Here is a 24,290-nt window from a genome sequence, read left to right on the forward strand (position 1 = left end):
ACCCCAGTTATTTAAGGATATGCAGCAAGAGTTGTTTTGTCCAGATCTTAGGCACAGCAGTGTTTTTATCTGCGGCAACTCTCTTGTTATAACCTTGCTATTCATGATATGGGGAGAAACCAAGCAACAATGCATCAGTGTATTGCCAGGAGGGGTTCTGTAGAAGTTGCTTCATGTATGTATCATTACATTACAAATAATTTCTCAAAATTATCACTTTCTGAAGAAAGAAGTCTTATTGTATGGTCTGATCGGTGTGTTGGGCAAAATAATAATTGGAAATTAATAGGCCTATATCAGTTTTTTGCTGATTCAGGATTCTTTTCTAGAGTTGAACAAAAGCTTTTATGTTCTGGCCATAGTTTTCTTCCCTCTGATAGGGATTTTGCCCTAATTGAGAGGGCAAAAAAAATCATCTGGTTTTATGGTTCCAGAGGAATGGAAATATGTTATTGCACATGCTGATGTTACTAGATCTTTTGAAGTCGTAGAGATGGAACAGAATGATATTAAAGATTTTTCGTCTATTGATAGAAACATAAAAAGGGATCCGAACCTTAAAATTACCCGGAATATGTGGCTTCAGATCTCCAGTGATGACCCACACACCATCAGGGTTAGAAAGAGCCACATTGTTCTTCAACCATGGTCACAGTATGTGATAACTAAGTTTGGAAAGGGAAAGAAGTTACCACCTCTCGCAGAAAACCTCCCGCCAATCTATAAAGCTCCTCTTCCTATTACGTTTGACAAAAAAAAAAAAAAAAAAAAAAAAAAAGACCTTGTTAACATGTGTCCCATTTTGGAACCGAAATACAAGGACTTGTATTACTCCTTGCCTGCATCAGACGCACCAAAACAGAGTCAACCAGAGGAAGGCATATGCGAATGAGAAGACTGAAACATTGTTGTAACGCATACTCATTTGTTGCTGTACATTGTAAATGTTCCATTGTTATGTTTTTATAAATTTAGTAAGGCAGTGTGAAAATGAGTGGTTGAGGAATGCTTAAAATGTATGTTATGCTACATCCAACGTTCTTCCACACTCAAATTTATATAGGCTATAATAGGACTGTTCGTCACATCCAACTTTCTTCCGTTGTAAAGCTGGAAAAATAACATTTATTCAATACACTAAAATGGAGAAAATACAATATGTCATGGAAGTATATTTTCTGGCTTGCAATTAACATTGTCTTAATATTTTCATCAACATCTATATATATAAAATAAGAGTTTTGTCTGTACATTGCTCAGAATTTGAAAATAATGCTATTTCTGTATCGGTCATGTCCACAGTAACAAGAAAATGCATTTTTCACCTTTCCGTAATTTCTGTCTGTCTGTCTGTCTATCTGTCTGTCTGTCTGTATGTATGTACACGCATCACGAGAAAACGGCTGAAGCGAATTTAATGAAAATCGGTATGTAAAGTCGGGTGATGAACCGCTACAATCTAGGCTGTAAATTATTTTAATCACGCTGAGTGAAATGGTAGTTTAGGGGAAGGCCTGAAATTTAATTTTCAAATATTTATGTTATTAGTGGTCGTGTCTTAATAAAAATCGGTAGACAAAGATGGGAAATAAGTCGCTACTATATAGGCTATACACGCTGAGAAAAATGGTAGTTTAGGGGAAGGCCTAGAATTTAATTGTCAAATATTTATTATATTAGTGGTCGTCTCTTCACGAAAATTGGTATGCAAAGTCGGGGAATAAGTCGCTATAATCTAGGTCATCAATCATGTTATTGACACTGAGTGGAATGGTAGTTTAGGGGAAGGCCTGAAATGTAATCTATATATCAAATAATTGTTTTGCCTGTACATAGCTCAGAATTTGAAATGAACGGTATTTCTGTATCTGTCATGTCGACAGTAACAAGAAAATGCATTTTTTTTACTTTTCCGTAATGTCTGTCTGTCTGTCTGTCTGTCTGTCTGTCTGTCTGTCTGTCTGTCTGTCTGTCTGTCTGTCTGTCTGTCTGTCTGTCTGTCTGTCTGTCTGTCTGTCTGTCTGTCTGTCTGTCTGTCTGTCTGTCTGTCTGTCTGTACACGCACCAAGAAAAAACAGTTGAAGAGAATTTAATGAAAATCGGTATGTAATGTCGGGTGATGAACCACTACAATCTGGGCTATAAATTATTTTATTCACGCTGAGTGAAATGGTAGTTTAGGGGAAAGCCTGAAATATAATTCTCAAATAAGTTATTTATGTTATTAGTGGTCGTATCGATAGATCTATATATAAATTATACATTAATCAGAATTGGAAAAGAATGGTATTTCTGTATCTGTCATGTCCACAGTAACAACGAAATGCATTTTTTACTTTTCCGTAATTTCTGTCTGTCTGTCTGTCTGTCTGTCTGTCTGTCTGTCTGTCTGTCTGTCTGTCTGTCTGTCTGTCTGTCTGTCTGTCTGTCTGTCTGTCTGTCTGTCTGTATGTATGTATAAATGTACACGCATCGCGAAAAAACGGCTGAAGAGATTTTAATGAAAATCGGTATGTAAAGTCGGGTGACGAACCACTGAAATCTAGGCTACAAATTATTTTATTCGCGCTGAGTGAAATGGTAGTTTAGACACTGATTGGAATGAGCAATGTGCATATTTAACGGAATAATGACAGAGGAGTGTTCACGGCAGTCTGCGACCTGGTTATTCCAGCTCTGGAACTTTGGACTGTTGGATCGGCACTGCAGTACTGTTCGTTGAAAGAGAGAAAGTGTGCGGTTTTTCATTTGATAGAGTATTTTATACACTGACTGACAGAGCAAATGCAACACCAAGAAGGAGTGGTCAGAACTGTATGCCAATTGCAGGGTAGACTGACGTCACTGAGGTATGCTCATGATGTGAAATGCGCCGCTGTGCTGCGCACGTAGCGAACGATAAATGGGACACGGCGTTGGCGAATGGCCCACTTCGTACCGTGATTTCTCAGCCGACAGTCATTGTAGAACGTGTTGTCGTGTGCCACAGGACACGTGTATAGCTAAGAATGCCAGGCCGCCGTCAACGGAGGCATTTCCAGCAGACAGACGACTTTACGAGGGGTATGGTGATCGGGCTGAGAAGGGCAGGTTGGTCGCTTCGTCAAATCGCAGCCGATACCCATAGGGATGTGTCCACGGTGCAGCGCCTGTGGCGGCGATGGTTGGCGCAGGGACATGTGGCACGTGCGAGGGGTCCAGGCGCAGCCCGAGTGACGTCAGCACGCGAGGATCGGCGCATCCGCCGCCAAGCGGTGGCAGCCCCGCACGTCACGTCAACCGCCATTCTTCAGCATGTGCAAGACACCCTGGCTGTTCCAATATCGACCAGAACAATTTCCCGTCGATTGGTTGAAGGAGGCCTGCACTCCCGGCGTCCGCTCAGAAGACTACCATTGACTCCACAGCATAGACGTGCACGCCTGGCATGGTGCCGGGCTAGAGCGACTTGGATGAGGGAATGGCGGAACGTCGTGTTCTCCGATGAGTCATGCTTCTGTTCTGTCAGTGATAGTCACCGCAGACGAGTGTGGCGTCGGCGTGGAGAAAGGTCAAATCCGGCAGTAACTGTGGAGCGCCCTACCGCTAGACAACGCGGCATCATGGTTTGGGGCGCTGTTGCGTATGATTCCACGTCACCTCCAGTGCGTATTCAAGGCACGTTAAATGCCCACCGCTACGTGCAGCATGTGCTGCGGCCGGTGGCACTCCCGTACCTTCAGGGGCTGCCCAATGCTCTGTTTCAGCAGGATAATGCCCGCCCACACACTGCTCGCATCTCCCAACAGGCTCTACGAGGTGTACAGATGCTTCCGTGGCCAGCGTACTCTCCGGATCTCTCACCAATCGAACACGTGTGGGATCTCATTGGACGCCGTTTGCAAACTCTGCCCCAGCCTCGTACGGACGACCAAGTGTGGCAAATGGTTGAGAGAGAATGGAGAACCATCCCTCAGGACACCATCCGCACTCTTATTGACTCTGTACCTCGACGTGTTTCTGCGTGCATCGCCGCTCGCGGTGGTCCTACATCCTACTGAGTCGATTCCGTGCGCATTGTGTTATTGCATATCGGTTTGAAATAAACATCAATTATTCGTCCGTGCCGTCTCTGTTTTTTCCCCAACTTTCATCCCTTTCGAACCACTCCTTCTTGGTGTTGCATTTGCTCTGTCAGTCAGTGTATGATAACATTGCTTTCAATCGCTACATTCCTACTGACGTTTTTGTAATGACCTATGTTGAATTCAGTTAGGAAAACCACCAAGTCAGTCTTTCTGAGAATCCCGTAGCGAAGCACGGGTACATCAGCTAGTATTTTATGTTTTCGTACCCTAAAATTGTTTTTTTCGTCTCCTGAAAAATTGTCCAAGTGTTACATCCAACGTTATTCCACGGAGGTACTCAATTATTGCAGTATGGAAAATTGAATACACATTACAAGAACGCACTTAAAATAAACTGTGACTCTGCACGCGTTTATTGTGCTTAATCACACATTCCAGTTTTTCTTAACTTGAAACACAATTATATACATTATTTTATGTCCTTTCTCAGAGTTTATATAAATCATTTACTGGCCATAAGAGTCAGGGCTTCCTAGATTTTTAACCTGTAACACAGGTTGTACACACCCTCCCACCTTGCAGTTTTAAATGTAACACAAAATTGCAACGTTTTCTAGTTTCCTCACAAGTTTAGTCTTGCAGGTATTTTCACAGTCCGTCTCTGTGGTGTAGTGGTTAGTGTGGTTAGCTGCCACCCCCAGAGATCCGGGTTCGATTCCAGACTCTGCCACGAAATTTGAAAAGTAGTACGAGGGCTGGAACGGGGTCCACTCAGCCTCGGGAGGTCAACTGAGTAGAGGTGGGTTCGATTACAGAATCAGCCATTCTAGAAGTGGTTTTCCGTGGTCTCCCACTTCTCCTCCAGGCAAATGCCGGGATGGTACCTAAGGCCACGACCGATTCCTTCCCTCTTCCTTGCCTATCCCTTCTAATCTTCCCATCCCTCCACAAGGCCCCTGTTCAGCATAGCAGGTGAGGCCGCCTAGGCGAGGTACTAATCATTCTCCCCAGTTGTATCCCCAGACCCAAAGTCTGAAGCTCCAAAAACCAATCCTGGAGGGTAAACAGATTAAAAAAGAAAGAAAGAAAATTTCCTAAAATACAGTACTATACAGTGCTTTAAATGCCTGACCCCTCAAGCGGGGAGCTTTCCCAGCGCTATGACCTATTGAAGAGAATCATAGCTACTCTCGCCGCTTATCCACGTAGTTCGTAGTTCTGTTCTATGCCTGATCTAGATTGTGTTTCAAAACAAATGGTTGAGTCGAATAGAATTGTTTTTCCTGTACACCGGTTAACTAAAACCAGTTTGTTTCTCATCAAGGCTGCGTATCCCGACGGCCGAGGTTCGAAGCCTGATTTTGAAATTTCAAAAGCCCTATGGCGCTACAGCACCGAGGACCGGGTGAGTTGGCCGTGTGGTTACGGGCGCGCAGCTGTGAGCTTGCATCCGGGAGATAGTGGGCTCGAGCCCCGCTGTCGGCAGCCCTGAAGATAGTTTTCTGTGGTTTCCCTTTTTCACAACAGGCAAATGCTGGGGCTGTATCTTAATTAAGGCCACGGCCACTTCCTTTCCACTCCTACCCATTTCCTGTCCTGTCGTCGCTATAAGACCTATCTGTGTCGGAGCGACATTAAAAAAAAACCTCACCCCTGAGACAGCTGCTGAGGCTGAACGCATTCAGATTACGAGATGACGCGTGGTCAGCGCGACGAATTATCATCATCATCATCTGTTTACCCTCCAGGTTCGGCTTTTCCCTCAGACTCAGCGAGGGATCCCACCTCTACCGCCTTAAGGGCAGTGTCCTGGAGCTTCAGACTCTTGGTCGGGGGATACAACTGGGGAGTATGACCAGTACCTCGCCCAGGCGGCCTCACCTGCTATGGTGAACAGAGGCCTTGTAGGGGGATGGGAAGATTGGAAGGGATAGGCAAGGATGAGGGAAGGAAGCGGCCGTGGCCTTAAGTTATGTACCATCCCGGCATTCGCCTGGAGGTGAAGTGGGAAACCACGGAAAACCACTCCGAGGATGGCTGAGGTGGGAATCGAACCCACCTCTACTCAGTTGACCTCCCGAGGCTGAGTGGACCCCGTTCCAGCCCTCGTACCACTTTTCAAATTTCGTGGCAGAGACGGGAATCGAACCCGGACCTCCGGGGGTGGCAGCTAATCACGCTAACCACTACACCACAGAGGCGGACAAATATGCGGAACGCTTCACGATTTTGCGTGTCATCCTTGCGCAGGGCCCATGCTAATCTTCTCTGTATCGTTCCAATTATAGTATATGTACCGCCGAAGCGAGTACGACGAATTATCTCCGTCTTTATTCTTGGCTTTCTAGACCAGGTTGGAAACTTCATCAAAAATAACATGACTTCAGGAAAGGCATCCATCTTTAAACCCTTTGGCAAAACCCGAAGTAATCATTAGAGTTTCAACGACCACAAGAAATACATGGAGTAAGCTGAGAAAAGTTCTTCCTTTTCTGTTTTTCAATCTTAGAAGTGGATTTCTATTCAATTAGGTTTTGGATTTTGGCATTAGACTATAATAAAATACTTCCCGTAAAATGGAATTTTAAAATCATGATCCTTCTTCAATAATAAGTAATTCTCCTGTTTACTAGACAGGCGCTTTAACCAACTAAGCCACGGCGCCGATGGAGTGCATTTCTGCGGCACTGCTGTTGAGGCGGTAGAGGTGAGATCCCTCGCTGAGTCCCAGGGAAAAACCAATCATGGAGGGTAAACAGATTAAGAAGAGGACTATTGCTAATTGAAGTGTCCTCCGACTCTTCCGCTGAGGATATTTCCTGGCCAATCACACCACTATACCTTCACTTTGAACGTTTCTTACTGCTGCCTGTTAACATGTTCAGTGTGGAGACAGGCACCTTGTTGCAAAAAGCAGAACATCCCTCCCATTCCTATTTGATCACATAATTACCGTGGACCGCCTCTGTGGTGTAGTGGTTAGTGTGATTAGCTGCCACCCCCAGAGGCCCGGTTCGATTCCCGGCTCTGTCACGAAATTTGAAAAGTGGTACGAGGGCTGGAACGGGGTCCGCTCAGCCTCGAGAGGTGGGTTCGATTCCCACCTCAGCCATCCTCGAAGTGGTTTTCCGTGGTTTCCCACTTCTCCCGTGGCCTTAAGTTAGGTACCATCCCGGCATTTGCCTGGGGGAGAAATGGAAAACCACGGAAAACCACTTCCGGGATGGCTGAGGTGGGAATCGAACCCATCTCTACTCAGTTGACCTCCACAGGCCGAGTGGACCCCGTTCCAGCCCTCTTACCACTTTTAAAATGTGGCAGAGCCGGGAATCGAACCCGGGCCTCCGGGGGTGCAGCTAATCACACTAACAACTGCACCACAGAGGCGGACTCTTTTCTTTTTACTTTTGCTGATCAACGCAATTCTAATGGATGCTATATGCTCTTTCAAACAGTTCGCTCTTTGGGAGATGTACTGGTCCTCCTTCCAGTTGTATCCCCGACCCGAAGTCTCATGCTCGAGGACACTGTCCTTGAGGCGGCAGAGGTGGGATATCTCGCTGAGTCCGAGGAAAAAAACCAACCCTGGAGAGTAAACGGATTAAGAAATAAAGACAGAAAATACTTTTATTTATTTTGAAGTTGATTTTTCTATGGCAACACATCAGGCAAAAGTTCGACGTCGTCATCGATGTCTGAATTAGCCAAGAGCATTTGCAACTTGTGCAACTGAGACAACTTCTCCTGCATTTGCATTTCCTTTCGCAGCCAGATTTGCAGTTGCAGGATACAATGTGGAATACCCGCTCCAGTGTTGGTTCTTCTTCAGTCGGGATGGGTTTTAAGTGCTGAATTAGTTTAAAATCAAGTTTTTAAACCAGAGAAAAATACAGATTTTGGTCCTTACTTGGTGATAAACCTTGTGCATCAAAGTGGCTGTCAAAGTTATGTTGAGACTGGAGCCAGTTCAGCATCTTGCCAACGTCTCCTTCATCTCTAACTTGCGGAGACTCTTTTAGTTTCAATAGCATCAACTATGCTTGCAGGGCTAGTAATAATATACATAAGGGGAGGGTACTGATGAATTTGCATCATCTCGGTAATCCTAATTTAGAATTAACTTGTTTTGAGACAAATTAAAGATTTATGGTGTACTAGGTGTATTAGGAATACTAGGAACGAGAAGGTAGCGGCCGTGGCTACAGCCCTAGCATTTGCTTGGTGTGAAAATGGTAAACCACAGAAAACCGTCTACAAGGTTACCGACGGTAGGATTCCAATTCACCATCTCCCGAATGCAAGCTCACAGCTACGCGACCCAAGTTAGCGGCCAAACTGGTTAATCAACCTGGCTAGAATTTAATAAATGAATGAAATGAAGGATAGGACTCTTTGTTTACTAGAGTGGATTCTTATTTCTTACGCACATCGTAAAACTTGCAAACGCTAATACCGTTAATGAATAGTACTGAATACGCTGTATAACGATATTGTTCTGAAGTCTATAGTTCTCGAATAAGCCTACCTTCGAAGACATTGCTGGTCTACATCAACTAGATGGGATCCTATGAAAAGAGCAGTCCTTTTTGACTCGACTAAAATTACTCTATATCTCTTGACGAGTCAGTCATTTTGACTTTTATTTTCTGAAAATTCCACATTTTAGATCCAAACTTTTAGCATTATACAGCCGAAGGAAGACTTGAATGATTAAATGAACCTTTTTTTGAGGGAGCATACTTTCCTATATTCTTATTAGTTTTGTAGTTAAGTGAAGAATTGTTGGATAACAGTGTGATTTCTAATATGTTTTTTAAGGGAGTACTCTGAAAGTACTGCAGCGAGACTGAAACTCTTCTGCAGTAGAGTTTATTAAAATCTCGTGGCCAGAAATATTCATTTCAGGCAAGGGAATCAGTACAGTCCTCATAACTAGGGCCCGGATATTTTAAAAATGCATATGCGCATATGCAAATGCATATATTGAACCTTACTGCATATTTTGAAGTTAGTGTATATACGGACATTATTTTTCTCTGATGTGTGCTCGATTATCTAAGATTTCTGAACGAAATGAAAAATTTAATGAACTTTATATGTTGTAAATCCTTTGGCAACATGAGAAGCCTTCCCTGATCTAGTAAAAACTTTCAGTGTCGCAATACAAAAAGGTAGACGGATAATGACGCTTTTCGCAACAGTTATTTCCTTCTTTCTGACATTACTCTTTCCTTCTTCTTACAGTAGCCCCCCGAGATTTGCTTAAACAAGTGCGTTCATCTGCTAACTTGCTCTTCGTCTGCTGCAGTGTTTCACCTGATTAAACTTTAAAAATGTCTAATTTTTTTGCCAGAAGATGGTCCGAGCACTCAGTGCCAGTGTTCAAGTATTACCCATTTACGTCCGTCGACGTAGAACGATCATTTTCAGCGTATAAATTAATTCGGGCTGATAACACAAAGTTATTAACTCCTGAAAACATTGAAAAGCTGTTGAAACTTATGGACATGCATCATTTTACAAGGAATTAAACATGTTTATCAATTGAACACTTAGTTAATGTTAAATAATGCGTCTGATAATTGTATTTTATTTTATTTTTAGTGCATATTTTTGTGCATATTTACAACATTTTTAGTGCATATGAGCATGGATGTTTTCGGAGTTTTTAGTACATATGAATCCGGGCCCTACTCATAACACATGGAGACACCTGATGAGAGAAGGGAGATGGAGAGAGCGAAAGACCGGACATCTAACATGAACCCATCACGCACAGGGGGGTGGGAGAGTTTATTGCTTGCCCGCCTGCCCATACACCCCCATGGCTCGAACTGGAATGTGCGACAGAGAGGGGAATGAAGGAACCAATTCATTGGGAGACAAATTCTGCTAATTCATTGTAATTCTTTCGTGCGAAGGGTGACTGAAAAGTCAGCAGTCTCGACCATACCTTATTGTCAAATGGCATCGCACCCGACGAGTGTAAGAAAGAATGAACTTATTTTCGTCAGTATAGGCTCTATTAAATTACTCTACAATTATAACTGTCAAAAGAGGAATTGATATATTTTGCCCTAAAATAATATGCACGGACGTCAATTTTGGACGCAAGAAATTAAGATGAAAGAGGGTAACCTTCACTAAGAACTTAGAAAGGCAATTCGTGTTTCATTTAAAGACATACTCTTTTACGGAAATATCATACATGATTTTCTTAATATCATCATCATCATCTGTTTACCCTCCAGGTTCGGTTTTTCCCTCGGACTCAGCAGCGAGGGATCCCACCTCTACCGCCTCAAGGGCAGTGTCCTGGAGCTTCAGACTCTTGGTCGGGGGATACAACTGGGGAGAATGACCAGTACCTCGCCCAGGCGGCCTCACCTGCTATGCTGAACAGGGGCCTTGTGGAGGGATGGGAAGATCGGATGGGATAGGCAAGGAAGATGGAAGGAAGCGGCCGTGGCCTTAAGTTAGGTACCATCCCGGCATTCGCCTGGAGGAGAAGTGGGAAACCACGGAAAACCACTTCGAGGATGGCTGAGGTGGGAATCGAACCCACCTCTACTCAGTTGACCTCCCGAGGCTGAGTGGACCCCGTTCCAGCCCTCGTACCACTTTTCAAATTTTGTGGCAGAGCCGGGAATCGAACCCGGACCTCCGGGGGTGGCAGCTAATCACGCCAACCACTACACCACAGAGGCGGACTTTTCTTAATATAATTATGGAAAATGGGAGAAAAAATTAAATGGGTTAAAATGACATATACAAATAAGACAATGCTTAGATTTAAGAGATATGTAAATGAAGAATATTATTCACAATTCGAAAGAAAAGAATAATGATAAGTGAGCTGTAATAAATAAGATATTCTCATAATAGTATAGTGAAATGTCTTAAAGGAACAAAGGTGTGAGTTTTGTAAGGAAAAAGTAAATAAATAAAATGAATGCTCCTGCACACGAAATTATTATTGTTATTATTTTTTTACTATTTGCTTTACGTCGCACTGACACAGATATGTCTTACGGCGACGATGGGGTAGGAAAGGCCTATGAAATGGAAGGAAGCGGCCGTGGCCTTAATTAAGGCACAGCCCCGGCATTTGGCTGGTGTGAAAATGGGAAACCACGGGAAACCATCTTCAGGGCTGCCGGCAGTGGGGCTTGAACCCACTATCTCCCGATTACTGGATACTGGCCGCACTTAAGCGACTGCAGCTACCGAGCTCGGTGAAATTAATTTTATTTGTATAAAATGAGAATTAGATTAAATCTTAAACAATTCACAGTTTTCCATAAAAATAATATATATATTTCGCTAGTTGTTTTACGTCGCACCGACACAGATAGGTCTTACGGCGACGATGGGATAGGAAAGGGCTAGGAGTGGGAAGGAAGCGGCCGTGGCCTTAATTAAGGTACAGTCCCACCATTTGCCTGGTGTGAAAATGGGAAACCACGGAAAACCCTTTTCAGGGCTGCCGACAGTGGGGTTCGAACCTACTATCTCCCGAATACTGGATACTGGCCGCACTTAAGCGACTGCAGCTATCGAGCTCGGTAAAATAATAATTTTACAGCCATTCAGATAATTAGAGGAAACTAAAGTCCGCCTCTGTGGCGTAGTGGTTAGTGTGATTAGCTGCCAGCCCCGGAGGCCCGGGTTCGATTTCCGGCTTTGTCACGAAATTTGAAAAGTGGTACGAAGACTGGAACGGGGTCCACTCAGTCTCAGGAGGTCAACTGAGTAGCGGTGAGTTCGTTTCCCACCTCAGCCTTCCTGGAAGTGGTTTTCCGTGGTTTCTCACTTCTCCAGGCAAATGCCGGGATGGTACCTAACTTAAGGCCACGGCCGCTTCCGTCCCTCTTCCTTGTGTATCCCTTCCAATCTTCCCATCCCCACCAAGGCCCCTGTTCAGCATAGCAAGTGAGGCCGCCTGGACGAGGTACTGGTCAACCTCCCCAGTTGTATCCCCCGACCCAATGTCTCACGCTCCAGGACACTGCCTTTGAGGCGGTAGAGGTGGGATCCCTCGCTAAGTCCGAGGGAAAAACCAACCCTGGAGGGTAAGCAGATTAAGAAAGAAAGAACTAATCAGGGGAAAACGGAACATGAATGGTTCTTCGTTACTTTGTTAATAAGGGAGGATTTTCATTTCTGGCTTCTAAAATATTTGTCTTGCCCCTAGTTGTCTTCATTGGTTGTCCCGATTTTCTGCGAGTTTTAAGGGCCTCCGTGCCCTCTTCCTGGTATCTTTTTATCTAAAACCAAACTGTGTCTTCTAGTAAGACTGTAGAGTAAAATCACTGAAAACTTATAACAGCCGTGTTAGCGGTTTGGAAATACTGAATTGCATGAGATAGCCGTATTCATGCAAGACTATGATCAGTATTCAAATGGATCGAGGTGCTGTGTGCTGTTCTATATTGCCGTAAATACACTGACTGACAGAGCAAATGCAACACCAAGAAGGAGTGGTCAGAACTTTATGCCAATTGCAGGGTAGACTGACGTCACTGAGGTATGCTCATGATGTGAAATGCGCCGCTGTGCTGCACACGTAGCGAACGATAAATGGGACACAGCGTTGGCGAATGGCCCACTTCGTACCGTGATTTCTCAGCCGACAGTCATTGTAGAACGTGTTGTCGTGTGCCACAGGACACGTGTATAGCTAAGAATGCCAGGCCGCCGTCAACGGAGGCATTTCAAGCAGACAGACGACTTTACGAGGGGTATGGTGATCGGGCTGAAAAGGGCAGGTGGGTCGCTTCGTCAAATCGCAGCCGATACCCATAGGGATGTGTCCACGGTGCAGCGCCTGTGGCGAAGATGGTTGGCGCAGGGACATGTGGCACGTGCGAGGGGTCCAGGCGCAGCCCGAGTGACGTCAGCACGCGAGGATCGGCGCATCCGCCTCCAAGCGGTGGCAGCCCCGCACGCCACGTCAATCGCCATTCTTCAGCAGGTGCAAGACACCCTGGCTGTTCCAATATCGACCAGAACAATTTCCCGTCGATTGGTTGAAGGAGGCCTGCACTCCCAGCGTCCGCTCAGAAGACTACCATTGACTCCACAGCATAGACGTGCACGCCTGGCATGGTGCCGGGCTAGAGCGACTTGGATGAGGGAATGGCGGAACGTCGTGTTCTCCGATGAGTCACGCTTCTGTTCTGTCAGTGATAGTCACCGCAGACGAGTGTGGCTTCGCGTGGAGAAAGGTCAAATCCGGCAGTAACTGTGGAGCGCCCTACCGCCAGACAACGCGGCATCATGGTTTGGGGCGCTATTGCGTATGATTCCACGTCACCTCTAGTGCGTATTCAAGGCACGTTAAATGCCCACCGCTACGTGCAGCATGTGCTGCGGCCGGTGGTACTCCCGTACCTTCAGGGGCTGCCCAATGCTCTGTTTCAGCAGGATAATGCCCGCCCACACACTGCTCGCATCTCCCAACAGGCTCTACGAGGTGTACAGGTGCTTCTGTGGCCAGCGTACTCTCCGGATCTCTCACCAATCGAACACGTGTGGGATCTCATTGGACGCCGTTTGCAAACTCTGCCCCAGCCTCGTACGGACGACCAAGTGTGGCAAATGGTTGACAAAGAATGGAGAACCATCCCTCAGGACACCATCCGCACTCTTATTGACTCTGTACCTCGACGTGTTTCTGCGTGCATCGCCGCTCGCGGTGGTCCTACATCCTACTGAGTCGATGCCGGGCGCATTGTGTAACCTGCATATCGGTTTGAAATAAACATCAATTATTCGTCCGTGCCGCCTCTGTTTTTTCCCCAACTTTCATCCCTTTCGAACCACTCCTTCTTGGTGTTGCATTTGCTCTGTCAGTCAGTGTACATTACAGGTCCTCAAGTTATTCACAGGGGAAAACGTGCTAAGTAGGTCAGTCTTTTGTTTTTACCAACATTCCTTCTTATTATGACCATTTTTTCCACATTCATAAAGCCGCTGAATGTTAACTAACTGCTGAGTTTATTTATTATTATTTATTATAATTTATTATGATTATATTTTATCCTCAACAACCAAAGTAAAAATAACCTGGCATTAAATAATTATTATCATCAGAGACACAAGGGTGTTTGAAAAAACAGTTCTTATGGAGTTTTTGTCGGCGCTGATCAAATACTTAAAATGCCATACGTAGTGGGGTGGGATTACATCAGGTGCGGCTCCATAATACGATCTGCAGAACCACCACAATGAAAGATATACAGTAATATATAGCGATTAGCGATCCTGTCCTTCATATTGAGTGTTTATATCGAGCCAGAGATCGATTCCCATACAGCTGCTGGTGATCTGGCAACCCCGTTTAGATCTGTGAACGACAGAACAGGAGAGCACAGTTAACTACAAGCTTTCTTCCGATAGGTGGCTAAGGATCGCCCATAAGGGTCTGTATGAACTGCACGCCTTGCAGTACGTCTGACCTATTCCCGTGACCATAGAGTTAGTAAATAATACACTAGACAGCGCCACCGTCCGTGAGAGAGTCGCTGCAGCGAGCGAGCATGTTGAAATCACAACTGTTTGGGGTCCGGCTCCATAGCTAAATGGTTAGCGTGCTGACCTTTGGTCACAGGGGTCCCGGGTTCGATTCCCGGCAGGGTCGGGAATTTTAACCATAATTGGTTAATTTCACTGGCACGGGGGCTGGGTGTATGCGTTGTATTCATCATTTCATCCTCATCACGACGCGCAGGTCGCCTACGTAGTGGGGTGGGATTACATCAGGCGCGGCTCCATAAAGGCCTGTTTTCACATGTAGGACTGTGCTGCGACTGTGCTGTGGGCATGTTGTCCTTGTTCATTGCATCTGTGCTCACAGGTTGGAGACATGGATCCGAACGGAGAAGACGCAGTTATTGCCTGCGCAGCGTACATTGTTTTACAACAAAAGAAGAATAAGTATAAAGGCATTCATGTTGTTGAACTAAACTTATCACTTGTTCGTCCATCTTTAAGGAAGACAACTGCGCCACACCTACTACTGCAAACTATCACACAATGTATCTAAACCAACGAACACAGTACTCAGACAGCGCACTCTATGTTATTCTGTGCTCGTTGGTCACTGAATCACGTACGACCGAGTGCTTCCGATTACCACCGAAATAAGACGGAAGTCCGGCTTGGCGACACTAGGGCGACCGTTTCTAATTTTCACATGTGGAACTGTGCTGAGACCAGGCCAAATACTTTAAAGTATTTGACCAGGCGACGACTGTGTGGGCCGTAATCGCTCTGCTTGGCGATCCATGACAGCACGGTACCAACACGGTAGGGACACAGTCCTACATGTGAAAATACTCAACTGCTGTTCAATGCAAATGTAATGGTTTATACTGTTTGGCGATTGCGGACGACACAGCACGGTCGAAGCACAGTCGCAGCACAGTCCTACATGTGAAAACAGGCCTTAATACGATCTGCAGAACCACCACAATGAAAGATATACAGTAATATATAGCGATCCTGTCCTTCATATTGAGTGAGTCAAATCAAAAGACCTGCATCTGGCGAGCTGAACTTGTCCTCGGACACTCCCGGCGCTAAAAGCCATACGCCATTTCATTTTTACAGCTGTTTGTACTCATTGTTTGTACTCATCAGTGTAAATAGAGAACTTATAAAACTGCGTGGATATTAATCATCATCATCATCATCTGTTTACCCTCCAGGATCGGTTTTTCCCCCGGACATAGCGAGGGATCCCACCTCTACCGCCTCAAGGGCAGTGTCCTGGAGCTTCAGACTCTTGGTCGGGGATACAACTGGGGAGTATGACCAGTACCTCGCCCAGGCGGCCTCACCTGCTATGCTGAACAGGGGCCTTGTGGAGGGATGGGAAGATTGGAAGGGATAGGCAAGGAAGAGGGAAGGAAGCGGCCGTGGCCTTAAGTTAGGTACCATCCCGGCATTCGCCTGGAGGAGAAGTGGGAAACCACGGAAAACCACTTCCAGGATGGCTGAGGTGGGAATCGAACCCACCTCTACTCAGTTGACCTCCCGAGGCTGAGTGGACCCCGTTCCAGCCCTCGTACCACTTTTCAAATTTCGTGGCAGAGCCGGGAATCGAACCCGGACCTCCGGGGGTGGCAGCTAATCACGCTAACCACTACACCACAGAGGCGGCGTGGATATTAATATGGTTTAAAATTCTTACATGTCATCATTCTCAGATACTACAGTATAGTATGCTTCTGTTCAGTAGAAAGAAAGCCCAAATAGCTTAAATACAGGATAAATGCGTGATAAAAGAGGATGGTTGTGATTAAGTAACACAAAATCAATTTGCTGTTTGATCTGTAACAGGACTATTGTTTAAAAGTAGGGATGCTGTTCCGAAGAAGACCCGGAATATCTGAAAAGAACTGGATTATGTTTTAATCGTAGTGATATTTTTATTGTTAATATCATTAAGGATTCCCTGCGAATGATCGATGGACTTACCTCTCTCCCAACTACAAGAAACACAGCTTGCCCTTGAATACGCAGAATGTAAATTGAGTGAAGTGTAATGTTAACGGTTTATCTGCAGTGTGAGGTATTTCGGTTTTCAGTTGCAAACTAAACTTGAATGTCACAAACAGTTTGACAGTATCCAATAATCGTTTTCTTTATTGAATAATCTGACTGCTCCGCCTCTGTGGTGTAGTGGTTAGTGTGATTAGCTGCCAACCCCGAAATTTGAAAAGTGCTACGAGGGCTGGAACGGGATCCACTCAGCCTCGGAAGGTCAACTGAGTAGAGAGTGTTCGATTGCCACCTCAGCCATCCTCGAAGTGGTTTTCCGTGGTTTCCCACTTTTCCTCCTGGCAAATTTAAGGCCACGGCCGCTTCCTCCCCTCTTTCTTGTCTATCCCTTCCAATCTTCCCATAATCCCACAAGGCCCCTGTTCAGCATAGCAGGTAAGACCGCCTGGAGGAGAAGTGGGAAACCACGCAAAACCACTTCTAGGCTGGTTGAGGTGGGAATCGAACCCATCTTTACTCAGTTGACCTCCCGAGGCTGAGTGCACCCCGTTCCAACCCTCGTACCACTTCTCAAATTTCGTGGCAGAGCCGGGAATCGAACCCGGGCCTCCGGGGGTAGCAGCTAATCTCACTAACCACAACACCACAGACGCGAACATTGAAAGACATATTTATGATAATTTGATTTTCCCAAAGGGATGTTTTTTCAGCTGAGTGAATTAGTCACATAGTCATGTGACGTAGGACGTAGCCCCATACGTGGACAGAAAGTATACCATTTAAGAAGCGATTGTCCGTGCAGGTGGCTCGTTGGTCTAGGGGTATGATTCTCGCTTCGGGTGCGAGAGGTCCCGGGTTCAAATCCCGGACGAGCCCATGAATTTTTACGTGCTCTTGCTGGCACGACTGTTGGCAACTCTCTTTACCTTTCGCATACATCGAGGTGGCGATGTTTATCTCTAAATAGATTGTACCTAACTTGCTATGTTACTTCCTTCGCCAAGGTAAGTCTTCATATATTCCAATAGGAGCCCAATTTTTTGTGATCCAGAAAATACGTAAAGTATTGTACATGTTCAGGTACACGACAGGCCATACAGTAGTAAAAGCACAGTGAACAAATACCACCACATTTTGAGAAAATCAAAACCCAAACCACCCATCTTGATATTCAACCTAAAAGAAGGCTATTCTCTTCATATGATCTTATCTAGCAGGGTTAAAGTCTAGATCATAGTGTGCATCTCTCCGTTACCGGCCTTAACTTGAGAGCCATCACCCTTACAACAATAGCGTTATACAGAGGTATATATTGCTGGAAAAGGCAATTTTTTTAGAGCATGGAATTTCATACGTAAAGGTGTAATAGGTCCTGTCTTTTATTTTCTAGAAGTAAGAAAAAAATATAATTATGCCTTAAAATGCAAAAGGTGCAAAAATATTATTATTTTTCCGCCAGTCCGCCTCTGTGGTGTAGCGGTTAGTGTGATTAGCTGCCATCCCCGGAGGCCTGTATTCGATTCCCGGCTCTGCCACAAAATTTGTAAAGTGGTACGAGGGTTGGAACGGAGTCCACTCAGTTCGGGAGGTCTAAAGAGTAGACGTAGGTTTGGTTCCCACCTCAGCCATCCTGGAAGTGATTTTTCGTGGTTTCCCACTTCTCCTCCAGGCAAATGCCGGGATAGTGCCTAACTTAAGGCCACGGCCGCTTCCTTTCCTCTTCATTCCCCTACATGGCCCCTGTTCAGCATAGCAGGTGAGGCCGCCTGAGCGAGGTACTGGTCATTCTCCCCAGTTGTAACCCCCGACCCAATGTCTCACGCTCCAGGACACTGCCCTTGAGGCGGTAGAGGTGGGATCCATCGCTGAGTCCGAGGGAAAAACCAACCCTGGAGGGTAAACAGATTAAAAAAGAAAGAAAGAAAGAAAGAAAGAAAGAAAGAAAGAAAGAAAGAAAGAAAGAAAGAAAGAAAGAATAATTCCTCCTCTGTGGTGTAGACTAGTGGTTAGTGTGGTTAGCTGCCACTCCCGGAGGACGAAATTTGAAAAGTGGTACGAGGGCTGGAACGGGGTTCACTCAGCCTTAGGAGGTCAACTGAGTAGAGGTGGTTTTCCGTGTTTTCCCACTTCTCCTCCTAGGCAAATGACGGGAGGCCACGGCCGTTTCCTACCCTCTTCCTTATCTATCCCTTCCGATCTTTCCATCACCCACTTAATACTCCTGTTCAGCATAGCAGGTGAAGTGGCCTGGGTGAAGTACTGATCGTCCTTCCCAGTTGTATCCCCCTGACTCAAAAGCCTCACGCTCCACGACACTGCCCTTGAAGCGGCAGAGGTGGCATCCGTCGCTGAGTCCGAGGGAAAAATGAACCCTGGAGGGTAAACGGATTACTGAACCCACAATAGCACATAATGTAAATAAGTGTACCAACTAATACACTGTGATAGTACATATATCACACCCTCGCACTATATGTAGAAGTGAGAGATATTATTGTCAGTATTCGATTTATTATATATATATAATTCGCTGGGGCCATCAAGGACCACGTTAAGTCTTGTTGCATTTGACACTGAACTTGGCCTTCTTTAGAGCCCAAATCTCCCTCATTCTTTGTGAGTAGGCCTGCTTACGCTCCTCTGTCCAAGGGGCACCGTGTCTTCTCTTCGGTTGCTCGTCTCGGTTTAGCCCGTTCGTCAATATTTTCTTGCGGAAGAGATCTCTGTTAAAGGCGTCTTCAGCTGAGATATGTAGCATTTGCAGGTCTTCTTTGGTATTTCTAAACCAGGGAATTTTGGTTTTGGGGTTTGAATAAAAAAGTGAAAGATTTCTTTAGTTAACTTTCTTCCGTCCATTCTTTTCAGATGACCGTAAAATCGTGCCCGTCTTTTTCTGATTGTGTCGGTAATTTTCTCTATTTTGCAGTAGACTTCCTTGTTGGATCTCTTTTGATGGATTCCATTTCTGTACTTTGATCCCAAGATTCCTCTCACAATTTTGCGTTCTCTTTTCTCCAGTTCTTCAAGGAGTCCTTTGTTGGCATTTAGAGACAGGATTTCGGCTGCATATAGAACTACTGGCTTCAGAACTGTTTCATCGTGACGTATCTTGGTGTTTTGGGAAAGGCATTTTTTGTTGTAGATTGTGCGGGATGTTTGGTAGGCTATTTCCAGTTTGCGTACTCGCTTCTGAAGTGCTTCTTTGTCCAGTCCATTTTTCATGATGATCTCACCCAGGTATTTGAATTTGTCTACTCGGGTGATGTCCCCGTATTTTGTATGGAGTTTTGGTGGAGCCTCTTTGATGTTAGTCATTACTTCTGTTTTCTCAAACGATATCTGCAAACCAGTTTGTTCGGCAATTTCCTTTAAAATTTCAACTTGAGCTCTAGCGGTTTCTATGTCGTTTGAGAGAACAGCAATATCATCGGCAAATGCTAAGCAGTCTGTTGCGATCCCCTTGGATTTGGTTCCTATTCTCAATGGACTGTAGTTGGTTCCCTGTAATCTCACCCGCCAGGTTCTGATGATCTTTTCTAGAACACAGTTGAAGAGTATCGGGGATAGCCCATCACCTTGTCGGACTCCTGTTTTGATGTCAAAGGAATGCGAGAGACATCCATGGAACTTCACCTTGGATTTTGTATCGGTCAGGTGGCTCCAATTAATGCCAGCCGTTTCAAATCAACTTCAAATTAATTTAAGATGTTTAGCAGAACTTCCCGGTCAATGGAGTCGTACGCTTTCTTAAAGTCCACAAAGACAGACACATACTGTTTGGACCTTAGCGTACAATATCTGATGATCGTTTTGAGATTTTGGATCTATTATTATTATTATTATTATTATTATTATTATTATTATTATTATCGTCAGTATTTCAGTTGTATATTTTGTCATTAATATTTGTAAGCTGGAAGGTATCCATATGTAGTATAAGTAATTTGTTTCATACAGCTTGGAAAAAATTGCTATATTGGACTCTGGTAATTTGTATGACTCATGCGGCCATCCCAGTGTCTTATGAGATGTACTTGTTGTTGTCGGTAAGTTCGATGAATCATGTGAATAGCCCAAAATCATATGAGCTTGTTGATGTTGTACTAGGAAAGTTCTATGACTCATGTGAAACACCCGAGAGTTTGTTTATAACTCGGGACCAAGGAGAAGTTCAGGGCATGGTCTTGACAAGAGGATCTACCATGATTGGCTGGCGAGGATCTATCTCGGCGTATCATCTGAGAGGAAGGGAGAAGCGGATGTTTATATAAACTTGGACATCACAGCGGAAAGGAACCACAACTGACACACTGTACGAGAAGGAAGTAGTGCGGACAGACTGTACGGGAATGAGGTAGTGCTGATACACGGTACTGGAGTGAGACTGCTGCACTATACTGGACTGGACTTCAAACGTTTGTGGAACGTAGTCTTGTTATGTTCGTGGAAAGTGGCTGATCGACAAATTGTGGAGTGCTTACACATTAAGTATTGTAGCACTTGTGGCGGCCTGGCATTATATGTTGGTGAAAGCTATCTCATACTTTCCATAATTTATGTTCAGGTTCGACAGGCGTGTGTTGCTCAAATGAATATATCCTTACAACAAGTGTTAAAGTCTGTGAACACAGTATTACGAGGTACAGTATCTGTGTGATGTTACAACTGCCTATTATGAGAATCGGCAAGTCGTATTGATATAGAAACAGTTAAGGGTTCTTATTTACATATATGTACATTGTTCAACGAACTAACTACAAATGGTGGCTTATTTCTCGCTTTCGTTTTCCCACTGTTTGCATTGATGTTGTTGTAAATATGAAGTCTTCCAGCAATATTATGTTTGTGTATTGTAAGTGTATCTTGGTGTGTTGATGAGGTGCTCGTGCACGGATTTTATTGAGAATATAGTTGGATATTTTATAATCAGTGAAGTTATTGATGAACCTAGGTGTAGTTCCTACCTATTTAGTCGTTTTCAAATGGTTAGGTAAGGCCTGTAGCAGGTGTAGCAGTACGCAGCATAATGTACACGCCCTGGGATATAAAGAATTAATTATCATGCTCTATCTAAATTCGAGAGATCCATTCTGGTGAACTCTGGCGCCCATACTACGGACATTTCGATTAAATATTTTTATTAATTTAATTCATTTCAAATATTTTATGAAGTTTTATTTTATTGTTATTTATTTATATATTTTTATTCGTGATTATATTTATTATTAATAATCAAAATGTTACAATTGGCTTCCCAACGTGGGGCTGAATGATTGGTACATCTGATAGGCTTATAGGCGTAGGTGCACTTATCAGGTGTGGTTGGAATTCTGCAAACTATATCAGTGAAGTGTTTTATATGTACGTGAGATGTAAGTTGGAGTATGAAGAAATGTTATAGTGAGTCGAGTATTATAAAATTAAGAAATAGAGAGATTTGTTAAAGTTGCTGGTACTAAGAATCAGGAAAAGAGAAGTCAAAAGAATTCCACCACATTGAGTCTATCGAATTTAAGTGAAAGTAGCAAAATGGCTGATAGTAGGAAAGATCAATTGGCAACGATAGGTGAGGAACCGAGTAACCCTTCTCAAACTCAGAATGTAGGGGATCAAGGGGAGGCTTTAACCTTTAGTATGATTAAATCGCTATTTAATGAATTATCCAGTAAAATCGATAATCAGAGTGTTGAATTAAATTCAGTGAGTGTTGAATTGTCCAGTAAGATTGATAGTCAGAGTAAAGTGTTGAAGAGTGAATTTATTTTTTAAGTAATGTAATATACAGTATTAATAGTGAATTAAATTCAGTTAGTACGGAACTGTCCAGTAAGATTGAGAATCAGAGTAAGGAGTTAAGTTCGGTGAGTGTTGAATTGTCTAGTAAAATTGATAGTTTAAGTAGTGCTGTGAATGGTAGGATAGATAAATTAAACCAGAAGTTTGACCATCAAAGCAGGGAAATTCAGGAAGTCAACAATAAGGTAGAAGCTCATTGCTTGGAACCGACCGAGAAAATTGAATGCCGAGTTAATGTAGTTAGGAAGGAATTTGTAAAAACAGTAAGGAATGTGATAAGAGAATAAAAATAGTGGAAGATAAAGTCCAAGAAATAGACAGAATAAAAACCAGTCAGAATGTTTTAGTGAAGCGAATAGATGAAAAGACTGAGAAACTGGAGAAAGACCTCAAGTCAGTAGAAGGAAATGCCAGAATGGTAGTTGAAGAAGGAATTAAAGCATGGCATGTGAAGTCAAGGCAGGAGATTAGTCGAATCCAAGTAGGTAGCGGTATATGTACTAGGTACGTATCTTGTACGAAGGACTCTGAATTACCCTAATTTAATGGTCGGCAGTTTAATCTGATGGAATTCTTGAAAACGGTGGAGAAACGGTTTTCCAAGAATCTTGACGATGGTTTGATCGAGTTGATGAGATGTTGGATATTGCATTTGTTGGAGAAGCGAGATCCTGGTTTCAAGTTTATAGACAAGGCATTTCGAGTTTGGAGGAATTTAGGGAGAAATTTAGTTCTAAATTTTGGAGTGAAGCTATTCAGGGAAGGGAAAGGGATCACGTGCAATTTGGCAAATATAGACCTCAGGAAGGTGTGTCTATGACGGAGTATTTCTTGGGGCATGTTCTGATCAGCCAGAATATTGAAGGTCTAGCATCGGAGAGAGATACGGTCCGCCAGATGTTGAGGCATTTTCCTGAGAAGGTCGGATTAGCTGCATGTATGCAGAATATTGTTACGATTAAGGAATTATTGTAGCTGTTGGGGAGATTTGATGCTTTGGAAGGGCAGGGGAGGACTAGGCAAAGTGAAGGTAGAAACTACGGGGATAATGGGAGACAAGGTAATCAGCTAGGGGGAGATAGGGATAATCAGAATTTCAGTCATTCTAGGCAAGGGAATCAGGGTGGTAATTCCGGAAGGAGAAACAGACACTCTAACCAGGACCTAATCAAGGGGAATCAGAAAGTAGGGGGCGTACGGATCAAAGACCTCCAGATCAAGTGCAGAGACATGATAATAGTGAACAGTCCACGTCAAGTAATTTAAATCGGAATCGGACTTCTTAGTTGGGTCAGATAGGCAGTCCGATACCGAAATTCCTATTCACGTGACGAAACAGGTAAGTTATGATTTAGACGTGAGAGAGGAATTATTGTATGACCATGTGTTTTGTGATCAGGGAGATTTTGAGAATAGGGGGCGTGATGAAAGTAAGAAAGATGTGTGGGATGACTTACTTTGTGCTAGTGGTGATGGTAATAGCGGTGTTGCGATCGATAATCTTACATAAGTTTCTGAAATTGAAAGTGAAGATTTTTTGTGAAGTTGATGAAGGTTTAGTAAGTGAAGAGTGTTTACGGAGTATACATCAGAGTGAGGATGTTTTTGTTGATTTAAATGTACGTGAGAAGAGTAAAGTTAGGTCAATTATGTGTGAAAATGGTGACTTTGAGATTAATGAAACTTCTGGTAAGAGAGTCGAGAGTAGCAGTGCTGTTGACATGAAAGTGGTGAAAGTAGGAGCTGGTATGGAAGGTGGTGAAGATGGATTAATTGTTGGGTCATTAAGTAGTAATGATAGCAACTTCGAAGTGAATTATGATAATAATGTCTGTAATCGAGTGAGCGTGAGTGAGAATGAAGTGCGTATGTTTGATAAGCGAGTGTGTAACGTTTTATTTAAGACTGAGAGTTGTGTGA

At 44.0% G+C, this 24,290-nt stretch overlaps 1 protein-coding gene and 2 non-coding genes across 3 annotated transcripts in view; 2 read left to right on the plus strand and 1 right to left on the minus strand.

Annotated features, from left to right (window-relative positions):
* LOC136872598 (E3 ubiquitin-protein ligase TRIM45) overlaps window positions 1-24,290 on the plus strand; it is a 362,766-nt gene that overhangs the window by 96,382 nt on the left and 242,094 nt on the right. The window lies entirely within an intron of this gene.
* LOC136872978 (U6 spliceosomal RNA) lies at window positions 6,273-6,379 on the minus strand. Its single transcript, XR_010860130.2, has one exon. It is a non-coding gene; the product is annotated as a U6 spliceosomal RNA (small nuclear RNA).
* Window positions 17,379-17,450, plus strand: TRNAP-CGG (transfer RNA proline (anticodon CGG)). The gene has a single exon. It is a non-coding gene; the product is annotated as a tRNA-Pro (tRNA).

The sequence above is a fragment of the Anabrus simplex genome, chromosome 4, assembly GCF_040414725.1.
Source record: "Anabrus simplex isolate iqAnaSimp1 chromosome 4, ASM4041472v1, whole genome shotgun sequence".
NCBI lineage: Eukaryota > Metazoa > Arthropoda > Insecta > Orthoptera > Tettigoniidae > Anabrus > Anabrus simplex.